At 40.3% G+C, this 13,488-nt stretch overlaps 1 protein-coding gene across 3 annotated transcripts in view; it reads left to right on the top strand.

Annotated features, from left to right (window-relative positions):
* Positions 1–13,488, top strand: part of LOC145452439 (uncharacterized) — a 116,981-nt gene that overhangs the window by 45,197 nt on the left and 58,296 nt on the right. Inside the window, exon 1 of one of the 3 annotated variants that reach the window (XM_080330623.1) lies at positions 1,405–3,062. The exons of the other annotated variants lie outside the window; for them this stretch is intronic. The gene's annotated coding sequence lies outside the window, so the exon portion shown is untranslated. Of the gene's footprint in view, positions 1–1,404; positions 3,063–13,488 lie in introns of those variants that run through there. 3 annotated transcript variants of the gene reach the window in all.

Here is a 13,488-nt window from a genome sequence, read left to right as displayed (position 1 = left end):
GAACCACCTACTAATTTGGCTAAGCACAGAGTTGTCATGACTCAAGATCTATTGTGGCACAATGATGGTGATATATTTTTGAAACCAATGTGATTCCCTATTATTAGAAATAATCGCCAGCTTGTAACTCTATTATGGCGTTCCCTTACTTTGCGTAAGCACTGCGGTTTTAGCGCATGTTGGGAGGAAATAATTGGTCAATTAACGGTCTAGTTTTATTCTTGATTGATCCAGCAAATTGGGGATCCTATACAGAAACACACCATAACGCCAAATACGCCCCGTAGCCAGGGTGGACGATGCACCTTTATGTTGGTATATGCCTTACTTTTCGTGTTTAAATTCTGTTAATGGTCCCTATTTGTAGCAACGCGATATGGCGTTAGTTACCAGAAAAAACGCCGAACTACTCTGCCTAAAGGTAATCATGGTACTTGTAGTTATCAGCCTATGTTTAGTCCGACTGCGCACTAACCTATTTGTTTGTAGAGATCCTATTATTATACTGGATTGAGTGTAATCATAATGCCCTTTATTACCCTCACTCCCAAAGTGAGACAGCGCACTGTGATTAACAGACGCTGCGCCTCGTCGCTATTTGAAAAATAAATTATTCTGTTTGAGGAAAAACCATGCTCACATTCTCTACTGCCACGACACTAGGGAATAGCATGGCTTCATGGCATCCTCCGCTAATTAAAAGAAGGGGAGGGGGTGACTTCGTTGTACATATTTTGTGGTATCCGTCAGAAAATGAAAATGATATAAAAATAAAAATTGATGCATGTATGTAAAACATTAACATTATGGCGATTAGAAAAAGATAAAATTTTCACAAAAAAATATAATTATGTATAAATATATTCGTCCAAAAAAATGAGCCTGTTAGGCCAACAAAAAAAGATTTTTTTTGCAGACAATTATTTAGGCAAAGAGAATCATTTATATCCCCTTTTGAATCCCGTAGTGCAGAGTTTTGCATACGCGTCAACTCGGGGAATAAACCTGGCCTAGACCGGAATATATCACCTTGAAGGTGAATGCTGGGTAGATTGCCGTGATTGAGTTGAAAGTCCTTTTGTAGATTACTATAGTTATATATGTTAATTTCCATAATTTTGCATCATGTATTGTAATGGAAAAAATGATGCTAGTTTAATTGCAAACCTGAAGCTAGCTAATCCTGAAAATAACTACTGATATTTTATTAATTGAGAATTATAATGCATATGCCCTAAGTACTACAATTGTACTACTTAATGCATAGCAATGGTGTAATATATGTACCGTACACGGAATGTTTGGAATTCGCTTGTTTTGTGATATATCAGTGTACTAACAACAATGAAATACTGATGATATGAGTCAATTATGTAGTTATGTAAATATTAATTAGATCGACACGGTCTCTTTAGGATTCCGATAAGGTCCTCCCCACCTAAAAGCTAAGAAGATAGCACCATAATGTCTAGATTATGAAGAAGGCTATAGTAACTGAAACGATTAGGGGTGATCTATGAATCACCTAGCTACCCATACGAAGCTGCTATAATAAGGAATATGCCGTTGCGAAAGCGACAGATATGTAACCACCCTATCTTGCTTGTGTTAAATAATATAAATATAATTCTGTTGCCTTCCATATAGAGACAATTCGATGAAAGTAATGTTGAATAATACTTGGTCAAGAATAATATCACAAGTAGTGCGCAATATTTGGCACGATAGCTGTGTTCATTGAGCTAAGACGGTGGCATTCTTGACACTGGAGTCGAATCTATATGCGTAATTACAGAGTTTGGGCTATATCCTCCCGCCCCTATATAAGAGTGGATGGACCCTGAAATCGAAAATCAAATATAAAAGTATATAAGTATTATGCCTGGCAATGAATGGCTTGCCTGGTCATAATATATGAAAAACTTAAATACCATCAAAATTTAATGATTGGAAAAGAGTGGGCAGTTTCCGATGGTTGATTGGAATGAGCTCGCCTTAACTTTTGGTATATTTGCTTGACTGGATAATTTCATTTGCGTCATTATGTAGTGCGGCGCCGCCATTCCATCACCAGTCCGAACTGAAACCTATGTTTTGCGATGCGAATGTGTCTAAAATAGAGTGATGCTTATATGGAATTGTCGTATGCATGCCAGTTTTACGATCATGCTGCCGTTAAATGGGGCCACCATTTTTCGTGCATGCGAACTTTTGCAGTAAGTGTTGCCGTACTTTTATATTAGTGTATGTATATTATATCTATGTGACATGTGGTGCCCACACGAATTGTATATCAGCTGCGGTGAACAATTGTTACCCATGTAGGCAGCATGGATGCCAAATTCAACCACCACCACCACCACCGAAGCAGAACATCTAAAGAAGTGTCCAGACATCCACAAAACATTGACCAAGGCATTGAAAGAGTCTGACGTCATTTGGGCTCGAAAGGTGATGTTCGGATGTCCCCCTAAAGGCTCCCAAGCATACATTGATAGGATCGCCTGCTTGCCACAGTTGTAAGGTACACAGAAATGAAGCGGCGCGATCAAATGCACCGGTACAGCTCCATGAAACAGATGAATTAAAGATGGACCGAACCAGAACAGTAATCGAGATATATTGCATTTGAAATCTCGCTACGACAGAGCCACGGACGAAATCCCGTATCCTGATGGAATTCCCTGACCCCGAATAGACACGAAAGTATTTGAAGAAACGACTCAACAAGAAATCAATGCCTCAACTGAAAATGGGTATATACACCTGCAAAGACTGGGATACTTTTATGAATGAACTGGTGATCTGCCAATTGGTTGGCTTGGACTCTGAGTGTTGATACTTTTGTGGGCATCTAATGGCATATCACTTGTATATTAGGTACGTGGCAGGAAAGGCCACCACATCTATTGTGAAAACAAACCTTGGAGAATTATTTTGATTTTAGATCGTGCATGATGATAAATAGGCTAACATTTGGTTTTATATCAGTATGTGCAATGTGCATAGAGATGCCCTATTGTTATCTGCGTGATCTTATTGGAGTATTTGGTTGTATTAAGATTTATCTTAATCATATATTGATTATTATGAGCCCCTGGGCCTGGGAAGGTCATTGCTTACTTCGATCAAGCTGCAGCCAATACTTCAATCCGCGCCACCAAGCACCAACAAGGCGTGTAAAGGGGTGAAGAACGCGTAACGAACCGGGATGGCGTGCAACGCTGTGAAGCAAATTGAACTAAGTGTAGGCTACCCGCAAAGCAATCGTTTTGGGGCTACACTATAAAAAACTGGAGGTCCCAACCGTTTCTTCCGGCGTTGAATGTCATTTCCCGGTAGTTCCGGAGAACGGGGGAGAGTCTGGAGACGAATAATTGTCGATCAGCACGCACCTATCTGCAATTGCCAATCGGGACTCGACACCTAACGTCACCTCGTCTCACCTATCGACACATAAAGCCAATTCGAAAAGCTCACGACAGAGGCAAACAGTATCACATCTGAGACCTCGTATAAAACCATCTTCTGCGTGGACGATTTGCCTAAATTCCGATTTCGTGCAGTGTGAGCGTGAGCACTGAGCACCTCAAGTCTAACGTATCCTGTCCTTGAACAAGTTTGATGGAAAACACACCCTACGTTGGAGGCAGCGTCAGGACTGGACCTGGAATCCAGTAGGCCAAAGCAACACATTGCAGCCAAGAAGATATCATGGAACGAAAAAAACAGCTCGTCCGAAACGCCACTGACCAGCCAAACGTATTCAAGAGTAGAGACTCAAGCTATAGCGCAATGAAAATAACCCCATCCGGCAGTCAAGGGACACGTCAAATCCACGAAAGCCCTGGTACGAAGTAAAATTTCCTGGCCGCTTCAGAACACATCAAAATTCTAAATAGATCATCTCTATTTTATGTACATTCCCTGATACCGCGTATGGCCCGACACCAGATCTGGTCAAAGTGATCAGCATGAGCATTGGTAGTTAAGTAGAAGTATCTATTTCCAGTATAGAATAAATGATTAAAAAAAAAAGTAAATTTCATGGGCGGTTTCCTTTGTAGCAGTAAATCACAAGTGGTTGCTTTGGAAATTGCAAAATGAATATTCGCAACTTCCCAAAATGTCACAAGACACTGCGAAAACAGCAACTTTCAAAAATGTATTTGCCTCCTATCTTATTGTGACTATTTCAGCAAGTTCCTGCTATGACAGTTTCATTTATAAAACTAAAACAACCCGATTCCAAAACTTCTGTCTACTTCCCAGAAGTTAAAATGTGTATAAAGTAGAAATAGAAGCAGTCTAAAAGGATGATCTTATATCAAATTACCCGGGTAGGCAAAACTTAATTGAGTGACCCAAGAAAGCACTTTGCTGTCAACATCTGCTACCGCCATATTCAAAATTTACGGACTATAATTAGGTAACAACTTTTGCATTACGTAGATACTAGTACGGACACCGAATCTGAATACAAAAAGTGTGTAGAGCAGACCTGCGCAAGTAAGTGCGGCCCGCCACTCGATTTTGACCGGCACGCGAAAAGTAGCCTGAAATTTAGAACATAAAGTCTACATTTGAATACTAATGCGTGAACTAGAACCATTGGCTGAGTTCCGTGTTTAGGAATATATATTTGAATCGGCATTATGAGAAAAACGCGTTGAAATTTAAGCACTCGTCGGCCGAGGCCGAGAGAGCGCGGATTTCTGAGAAGCTGCCAGGGAAACAGTCAATTCAACAAGGCTAAATACCATTGAACACAGCTCGTGAAGCATTGTAATATCCCAAAGAGGCCTACCTTTTAGCATCTCTATAGGAAAAACGGGTCTGTGAGTTAATATGAAGAATGATTCATATTTCACGTTGTTTTGGTAAATTAACCCTCGCTTTGAATAATTTCCACACATCCCCTTATAACAGCTTGTGTTAAAAGCGCAATTCACAGTATTTGGTTAGAAATAAAATACGCCGCGGAATACAATTTAAATTTTGACCCGTCTGGAAATATGATTGTTCACCCCACCATGGTTTAGAACTACCTACTCGCTCTGCTTGGCTGAACAATTAACTTAAGTGAAGTCCCTGCTAACAATCGTTATTTATGAATTACCTGCTCCCTTTACAATCAAGAGGTAGCTCATCTCAACATACTATAGCCGTGTTTGTTTGACCAAATTCGGCCAATACCCTCAGTGATGATGGAGTAGACCTATCTACAGTTAATAAAGAATTGACGTCTATCGCTGTACTTGACGTTGACGAAACCAAAGCTGGAAGCAGTACTAGCTACACTGCAACTGGGGATGGGTTGGTGGAAGCTGCTACGTTACCTAGCGTCGAGACTGGAAGCCCAGCTGACGCACCTCGGGGCCAAAAGAGTCCCTATCTCTCGGAAGGATTTAGCGCCGTGTGTGGAGGAACCACAAACACAAAATTAAGCCGGGTGAGCGCTGTGACCCCGAAATCCTTGCGTGCTGAGCGAGGAAGCCCCGCTAGCACCAATCAGGAACAATGTATTCAAAAGATTCCTGAAGACAACCGCCACTGCATTCGCCACAACAAATACGTGGGAATCGTTCACGACGGCCACATGGCCGCAGCAGTCGCGCCGCATACCGAGAAGATTGCATTGAAAGCAGCTGTCGACATTCACACTGATGATCAGGATTATGTGGATGAAGAGGAGTCTGGAGGCAATATGTTGGCCTCTGCAGAAAAAGGGCCCCCGACGGGCGTTGAAACCGTCGGCGTGAAGATGGATGCGGGCACGCAGCTTCTTCAGAGGCAGAAAAAATCGAGTGTGGAAGCCCCACTGATTACAGAGAACCTCGCCCTCTCTCCACCGGCATGAAAACCGCGTCATGACCTCTACAGACAGGACCGCAGCCCTATAAAGACGTATGAACTATATGATGAAACTAATAGAGTAGTAAAGACATAATTGGAACGGTTAAGGCTATGCAACCGAGCAGTTGAACTTGCCAATCTTCGTATAGGCCTCCGGAATACGTGCAACAACTCCTAAAGGACGAGTTGGGCCAGGATATTCCGACTACAACCCTAAAAGAGGCCATGCGGGGCTGTATCAGAGCGGTAGTCTTGGATGAGAGGTTGGCGGCCATACATGGCCATTGGCCATGCAGTCAGGAAACCCCCTCATTATGAACAGAACTTGAATGACGACAAATTGTATCATATGACTACACGTACCAGAGCCATACAAATCATGAATAGCGAACTCAGACGTATGGGTAGGAGGTATGTACACCTCAGCATACAAGAGCCAAGCTATAAATATATTCGGGGAGCAGCTTTAGAAATGGACTCATGCGATCTCCGAAAACTGGGATTAACTCTATTGCAATCGCCCAATTCGGACGTGGTTTTGTGTGAAGGCCCTATCCCTAACTCACATATACGACTCGCGCACGGGATCGTGAAACGAACACGACCGAACAGCGCATAAAGTCATGGGCAAAAAGTAGTTAAATTTAAAAATAAAATTGAAAAATATAAAAATAAAAAATTTTTTTTCTTGTTTGAATCTGCTTTAGATGTTTAAAAGTAGTACCGCGAAGATTGGTTGCTTGTTGCATTTGATTCTAAATGGAATTCACGTATTATAAGCCCAAAAATGTATACGTAATTTCGATGTTCATGGGGAAACACTTGAGTTTAGATAAAAAATACATGTGAAACACTAAATAGATAGTGATTCACATGTACGAGTAAAGGACGGCGGATTGTGCAGGAGTTCCGAAACCCGTTTTACACATTGCTCAGGTCTGGCCTATACCATTAAGGCGTAAGCTGATTTTTCCCAAAGTCCTCGTCGAAAGTCTTGGCAAAGTGACGGAAGATATTGATTTTATGGGATTATTATATCATTTGATTGCTCCACTTGATACATTAGGTGACGGTTTAAAAGTCAGTATGTAGCCTACTCCTACATCGTGGCATAATGTGGTCCAAGTTGTCGCTAAGTATTGTTTCCATTAATAAATCAACTCACCGAAATGCATGGTTGCAATCAGCATTATGACGTTACAAGGTTCACGTTCGCGTTCACACGAACCTGAACCTTTCAGAGGTTCACACCATCCCTAATAGTTATCCAATCTGAGAACTGCACAGACAGCGTTACGATCCATTATCGTGATCCGAAATCATATACAATGTTAAGCTGCCGAGGGCAGCATTGCGGTAAAAACACAAAAACTGCGCCCCCAGGTGCGGAGTCTAGGGCGTCCGCGAATGGATACACCAAATTCCTTGTCGAAGTTTAAAGAGAATGCATTACATGCCAATTATTTTATGTTGTGCTTGTCAGGTCCCCATAACAATGTACTGTAATTGAAATTGTAATTGTAATTTGGCCAATCTTTTATCAAATTGCGATTACAATTACACAAAATAAAAATGCTTCAATTACAATTAAAATTACAATTACATGAAAAAATGTAATTAATTACATTCAGCACAAATTACAATTGATCCAACTCTGAGCCACGTGGACATGGGAAAGATTTTTACTTTTGCTCATGTTTTTTATTCAATGACAAAAATCAGCATAAAATCAATACCCAATTTGACTTGCGCAATACGACCGAGTTCTCATGGCCCAGATGTATCAACTCCATTGCCTTCAAAAGTTTTACCAACAGTTGAAGAAGATTCTCTCAGTGAAGAGTCTTTGTCTGAAGAATGTTCTCAGCATGAGTCGATGAGTGTGATGGTGATCAGCAGCTATATAAAGTTGAATCAAGCTGAACTAAATAACTTTGTCATAAATTTGAATTTGCGAAATTAATATGCTCTTATTGCAGGTTCCAGATTAAGAGCCAAACATATACTTGGCACTGATACCACCAGTGACGTGCGGTCCAATGAGTCAGGTAAGGCAGTGCCTCACCTGTCGTCTGGGTTAGTAAGTGAAAATCGTGAAAACCCTTGATGGGTCGATGAATTATTGATGTTTTACATCGATGTTCTTAAATTACTAAATTTGAACATTATTATCACCCAACATCATCAATCTGCATAATTATTATTCGCATATACAGCACCAAACGTAAGGTGAGGCACAGGTGAGGCACGGGCGGGCACCTGCGACAATGCAATTCATCACAAATAGCCCGCAATTCGTAATAATTGGTATCAATCAAAGGCTATCGTCACACTGATTCCGAAAATCCAAATATAAACAGTGTCAGAGCACCAGAACCCCCTCAAAATCGCCAATGAAGGTGACATTCGGCTTTATCACAGACAATGCCATCGCAGAGAAACAATGGCCAGGTGAGGCACAAACGAATCTGATTCATGCACTATTCGCTAACAATTGGACAGTCGAAGCGCAGTCAAACGCGCTATCGATGCTGGAATCCAACAGTCTTGTAACTAGGAATTATATAGTAGCGACGGCCATATATTTTACATCCATAACTACGTTAGATTGGATATTTTACATCCATAGCTACGTTAAATTGTGGTATGTGATAGCTCCTTGCATAAGCAAAATTGTCGTTGTCTATGTCCTTTATGCTGTGTTCGACTGCAATACCTATAACCCCTAATTGTGGTATGTGATAGCTACACTTACATAGCCTGCGCTGTCGTTGTTTGGTCAGTGGTACCACTCCTAGTGTTTTTACACTAGATCTAGTGTATTTTGACTTGGCCTAGTACAGTTTCCTTCGAAATTCGGCGAATACTGTTTTTTTACTGAACTAATTTGTAACTGAGGATGCTGTTTTCACGCGCTTCGAATAATTTGTATCGGTACTTGAAGAGATAATAATTACTATCCGTCTAAACTTGCCCATTTAGCAAAATAGCGACCAGTCCTACATGTATTGTAAAATATGGAATTGCAACGGCTATTGGTGTGCACAGAAAATGATATCTATGCCCGCTGCCATTGTTACGTGCGTACGTGTTTGTGAGTGTGCTTAAATGTTTGAGGGGGGCGTGCCTCACCAGTCATGAACCTCACCGCACGTCACTGGATACCACTGTTGCTTGGTATATGCATCGTGATAGTGAAAACACACGTTTCTTTGCCTCCAAACCCTCTTTAGTCTATTGTGTCCATGTTCAAGGTCTTATAGAGACTTTGGGAGCTGTGAATTGAGCCTCTTTATTTATACATCAAGCCTAAAAGCTGTTTTGTCGCACAATATAAATCAGTGTGCTTCTATCCCTGTAGCTGGTCCAACTGGCATCAAGGGGTCTTACGAGAATATGAAAATATTGCTTTCAAATTTGGAATATAAAACTACTCAAACGTGTAAAGTTTCCGTTGAATAGGCTACTGGTGCAACTGTCTATAACTTCAAGGTATATCCTTGTTTTATGTGTGAATGGGACAGTAGAAATCATTGAATTAAACGTAAGTGACCGATGAGGGAGACTTTAAAATATTTCAAAACCAGCTCTTATCGACAGATCTAATGTTGTATTTTCACCATTATATATTAAACTGGATCTGATGAAAAAGTTTTTAAAGGCTCTGATCCAAGGGAGTGTATGTTCTAAATACATTCACGAAAGGTTTCCAAACGTGAGGTAATACAATAGAGCAGGGATGGCCAACCTTTTTGCTAGTCTAGGCCGCATTTCGATTTTTCATGTAGCCGACGGCCGCATTCCAGGGGATAGTCGTAATGAACTATAACTGGACGCCGAACAACCATGTTAAACTGTCTATGTCCATTTCCGGCGAACTCCGGATGAATCTACTTTTTGTTACCGGTTTACTATACGCACCGAAATCACTAGTTGTCAAGTAAAAAGCACCTGGGTACCGTTATGGTCGCGCAAAGCGCGAAGCTTTTTTCAGATTCACCATTAAATTTGGTCATTAATATTAGTGGTTTCACATATTACTATCACACATTTATCCGTTCGCAGCCCATGTGATCAGATTCATCCGTCGAGTTGATGGAAGGGGTGCTTTTGAAAATTATTGGCAAGTTATAAAAAATGTTGGAAATTCGGTTGGGCCAATTGTTATTAGTCACTTTGTTGCCTGCTGTTATTTGTATTTGTTGACATCCCATCAGGATTGTCGGAATGTCGATATAGTGGAAAGATATTGGAATCGCCTAATCGTATATCAGAAATAAATTTCTTTCGTGCGGAGCAAACGATTCCAAATTGATATTTCTATATGGGCCGCATCATGTTCCTCTGCTGTTCACATAGTGATGTGGGGCTCAGATTGTAAAGCGCGTTACTATATTAAAAGTGAAAAATGAAGCAATATTGTATCGCGCGCAGCGCGAAGTAAATTTCAAGAATAATTATAATCTTTCAAATATTCGGGAGTCAATGCGTAAGTTCAATTTGCATGTCGATGGCCGCCTACACATACAGATTGAATTACGTAACGACGGCCGCTCAAATTCCCTTCTACGGCCGCAGGTTGGCCACCCCTGCAAAAGAGGGTGTATTTGTAGCACCTCAAATCAGAACACACACCAAAACCCGCTATTTATTATTAGGAAGGCGGATTTGGAAAAAAAATACAAGACTCTCTGTCATTGAAGTTGCAACTAAATTTCTAGGAAATACTAAGGATCCTGATTATTTGGAGGGTTTACTTTAAGATAATAACACCTCAAATCCACTAAAGTAAGTCTAATAAACGGTGATCAGAAAGCAAATTTAGGGAGTAGTCGAATAGCATGTAGCATACTTGAACTCTTTCTTAAACATTCGTTCGACCCAGGCGGCTGAGCTACTCACTAGAAATATTTGATTTTGTCATGTGGGATGCAGCGTTTGGTTATATTTGCATCAATTTCACAAGTGACGTTGTCACATAAAAACCCTGGCAATGTATTTACTCTTTCATAATATCATGGTATACTTCCAAATATTGCACCGATTTGCGACTCCATCAGTAATTTAGTGTTGGTCGATTTCGTTTAAATTTTCTTTCACTGCGCAATTTGCAATAAATGTCCTATTTTATCAATATCGTTACTAATAACAATGATTGTTGATACACACAAATCCTATATTTAGTATCACTAATTTAAAGAGATATTTGAATGAACTTGTTTTCACATTACAGAATATGTTGGAGTCGGAGTCAGGAGCATTCTCACCAACTCCGACTCCAGCCAGTATTTTTCACGACTCCGACTCCAAGGCGTTCTAAAAAGAGACTTTGACTCCGACCCCACAGTCCTGCTTGGTGTACAGCACATTTGCCGTTCTCGTGCTTAGAGGCATTAAATGTGATTTGATTTAAAAGAAAGTTTGATGTTCTTGTATTTATAATTCGGAATTTCATTCAATTTCCAAGTATTTGGGAATTAAATAATTATTATTATAATTATAATGTAATATACAAGAGGTGAAAATATTATTTTTGTTGAACTGACGTGATTGTGCCGACATAGAATCATTGGATTTGAATAATCGAGGCGAACATGTGGCATAATCCTAATCTTCACGTCAAACATTTGGTGATACGATTGTTGATACAACGCTAATTTCAATGAGCTGATATTTATATATCGCGGTGCACGGCGTCTATCCGGTTTGAAAAATGAACCGCTACCCATGTTGCGGCAGAAACGCCTGCACTAAACAATGTCAAAAACTTAAAAACACAGCAGTTCTCACGGCACACTTGTGTGCCAATTGGACTGCACAGGGGTGCCGCGAGAGAATGTGGTAACCAAGATCGACGTATAACAAAAATTAGGGAATAGAAATGTCCGAGTGAGGCATAGGTGGTCCATCCTTTTAAAGGGGCACTGCACTCTAAAAATGATGTGATCTCAAATTGAAGGGAAAAATGAAAAGAAAATTTGGCCGCAGCCATTTCGTTTAGAGCGCCACTGTAATGGAGCTGGAATTAATTGAAATTTCCACAGAAACTTCACGTTCCAGCAGTCATGCAGAGATCGAACTTTATATAGTTGTCAGCCGATGTCATGAAGGAAATACGTCGTACACGCCAAGATGGTTTAGATACCGCGTTCAACGGAAGATGTTCTGCCAGGAGACTTATGTCAAAATCGGGCCCAGTGTATTCTATTTCTTTAGAACATAGGCGTGTACGAAATATTTGCTTCATAACATCGGCTGACAACTATATAAAAGTTCGATCTCTGCGTGACTGCTGGAGCGTGAATTTGCGGTGGAAATTTCAATTAATTCCAGCTCCATAACGGTGGCGTTCTGAAGAAAACGGCTGCGGTCAGATTTTGTTTCGTTTTTCCCTTCAATTTGAGACCACATCATTGTTAGAGTGAAGGTGCCCCTTTATGGTTTGGTTTGGGTGACCGCCAAGTAGTTTTGAGAGACCGCAAGTGTTTCATTTAAATACCATGAAATAGCCATATTTACTTAAATGAATTATTTATTAGGCTACTGGAAGTGCACAGTAACAGAAAAAATTTTTCAGATTCTATCTCATGCAACAAAACACAGCCGCGAAACAAGTTTGTTGCACAATAAAACAGTGTGCTTTTTGGCTCCTGCTTGTTATGTTTCCACATGTAAAACTGATCATTATACGCCATAAATCAGAGTATCGCAGGTGCACTTCTTCTGTGAATAGCTCTTTGATTCAGCTGATAGCAGTACGTCTACTTATTTTGTGGGGGGGCTTGAACTATTGATCGTAGGTTATATTCATGTTATCGACAAGACATAGCGAGTAACAACCAATACATTTCTACTGTAGTTGCTAGTCCAAAATTTTGGAAACCGCTGTCTAGTGCCAGTGTTCGATATTTATCTTTCTCTCTTTACGCTTCCTCGCTCTTTTCGTTCTCTTCCGTGGATTATTCCTTAATCGGGTCTTTTCATGACTTTTTATTCTAAAGACATTGTGAGTACAGTGACGTAGGGGAGGGAAATCTCATATGAACCCCCGTCGCCAAGGAACTAGCTAAGAATCAAATCGTGGCCTCCACCTTGAATGGTTGTGGCACGCTAACTCACCCACATATATTAGCATTTTGGAAGGTGATAACTAGGGTGATTTTGTTTCTACAAAACGGAAGATATTGACCTAAAAAATCAAATATATGACATTTTTACCCTTTAAAAAGTTATTTGTGACAGAATTTTGACCTCATGTATGGAAATTAGGTGTTTTCGCACATAATGTTAGCATTGTAGGCCCTACTACCTGTCTTCATTTTGGGTTGAAACTGTCTATAATTATTAAGTAGATTGGCCTGAAAAAACATTATTGAACTGTTTTGACATGACAAAACTTTGTTTTACGAAATCATAACCTTTAACGAATGCCAGTAGTTACATCATGCATAGTCATATAAATTACTTAAACTTGTTGTAGTACAACAAAAGATCCCTTCCGACATTCTCGGGTAGAAAGTAGCTTGCCAAGATTATAGAAAGAACGTTCAACAGCAGCAGTTGCTGGCTGACAACACTGAAGTTGTGCATACACTGCTGATATAACGTATAAAGTAGGCTACAACCTGTAAT

The sequence above is a fragment of the Botryllus schlosseri genome, chromosome 12 (assembly GCF_051294905.1).
Source record: "Botryllus schlosseri isolate E-star chromosome 12, Bs_hap1, whole genome shotgun sequence".
Taxonomy (NCBI): domain Eukaryota; kingdom Metazoa; phylum Chordata; class Ascidiacea; order Stolidobranchia; family Styelidae; genus Botryllus; species Botryllus schlosseri.
This window is presented reverse-complemented; position numbering and strand designations above follow the sequence as displayed.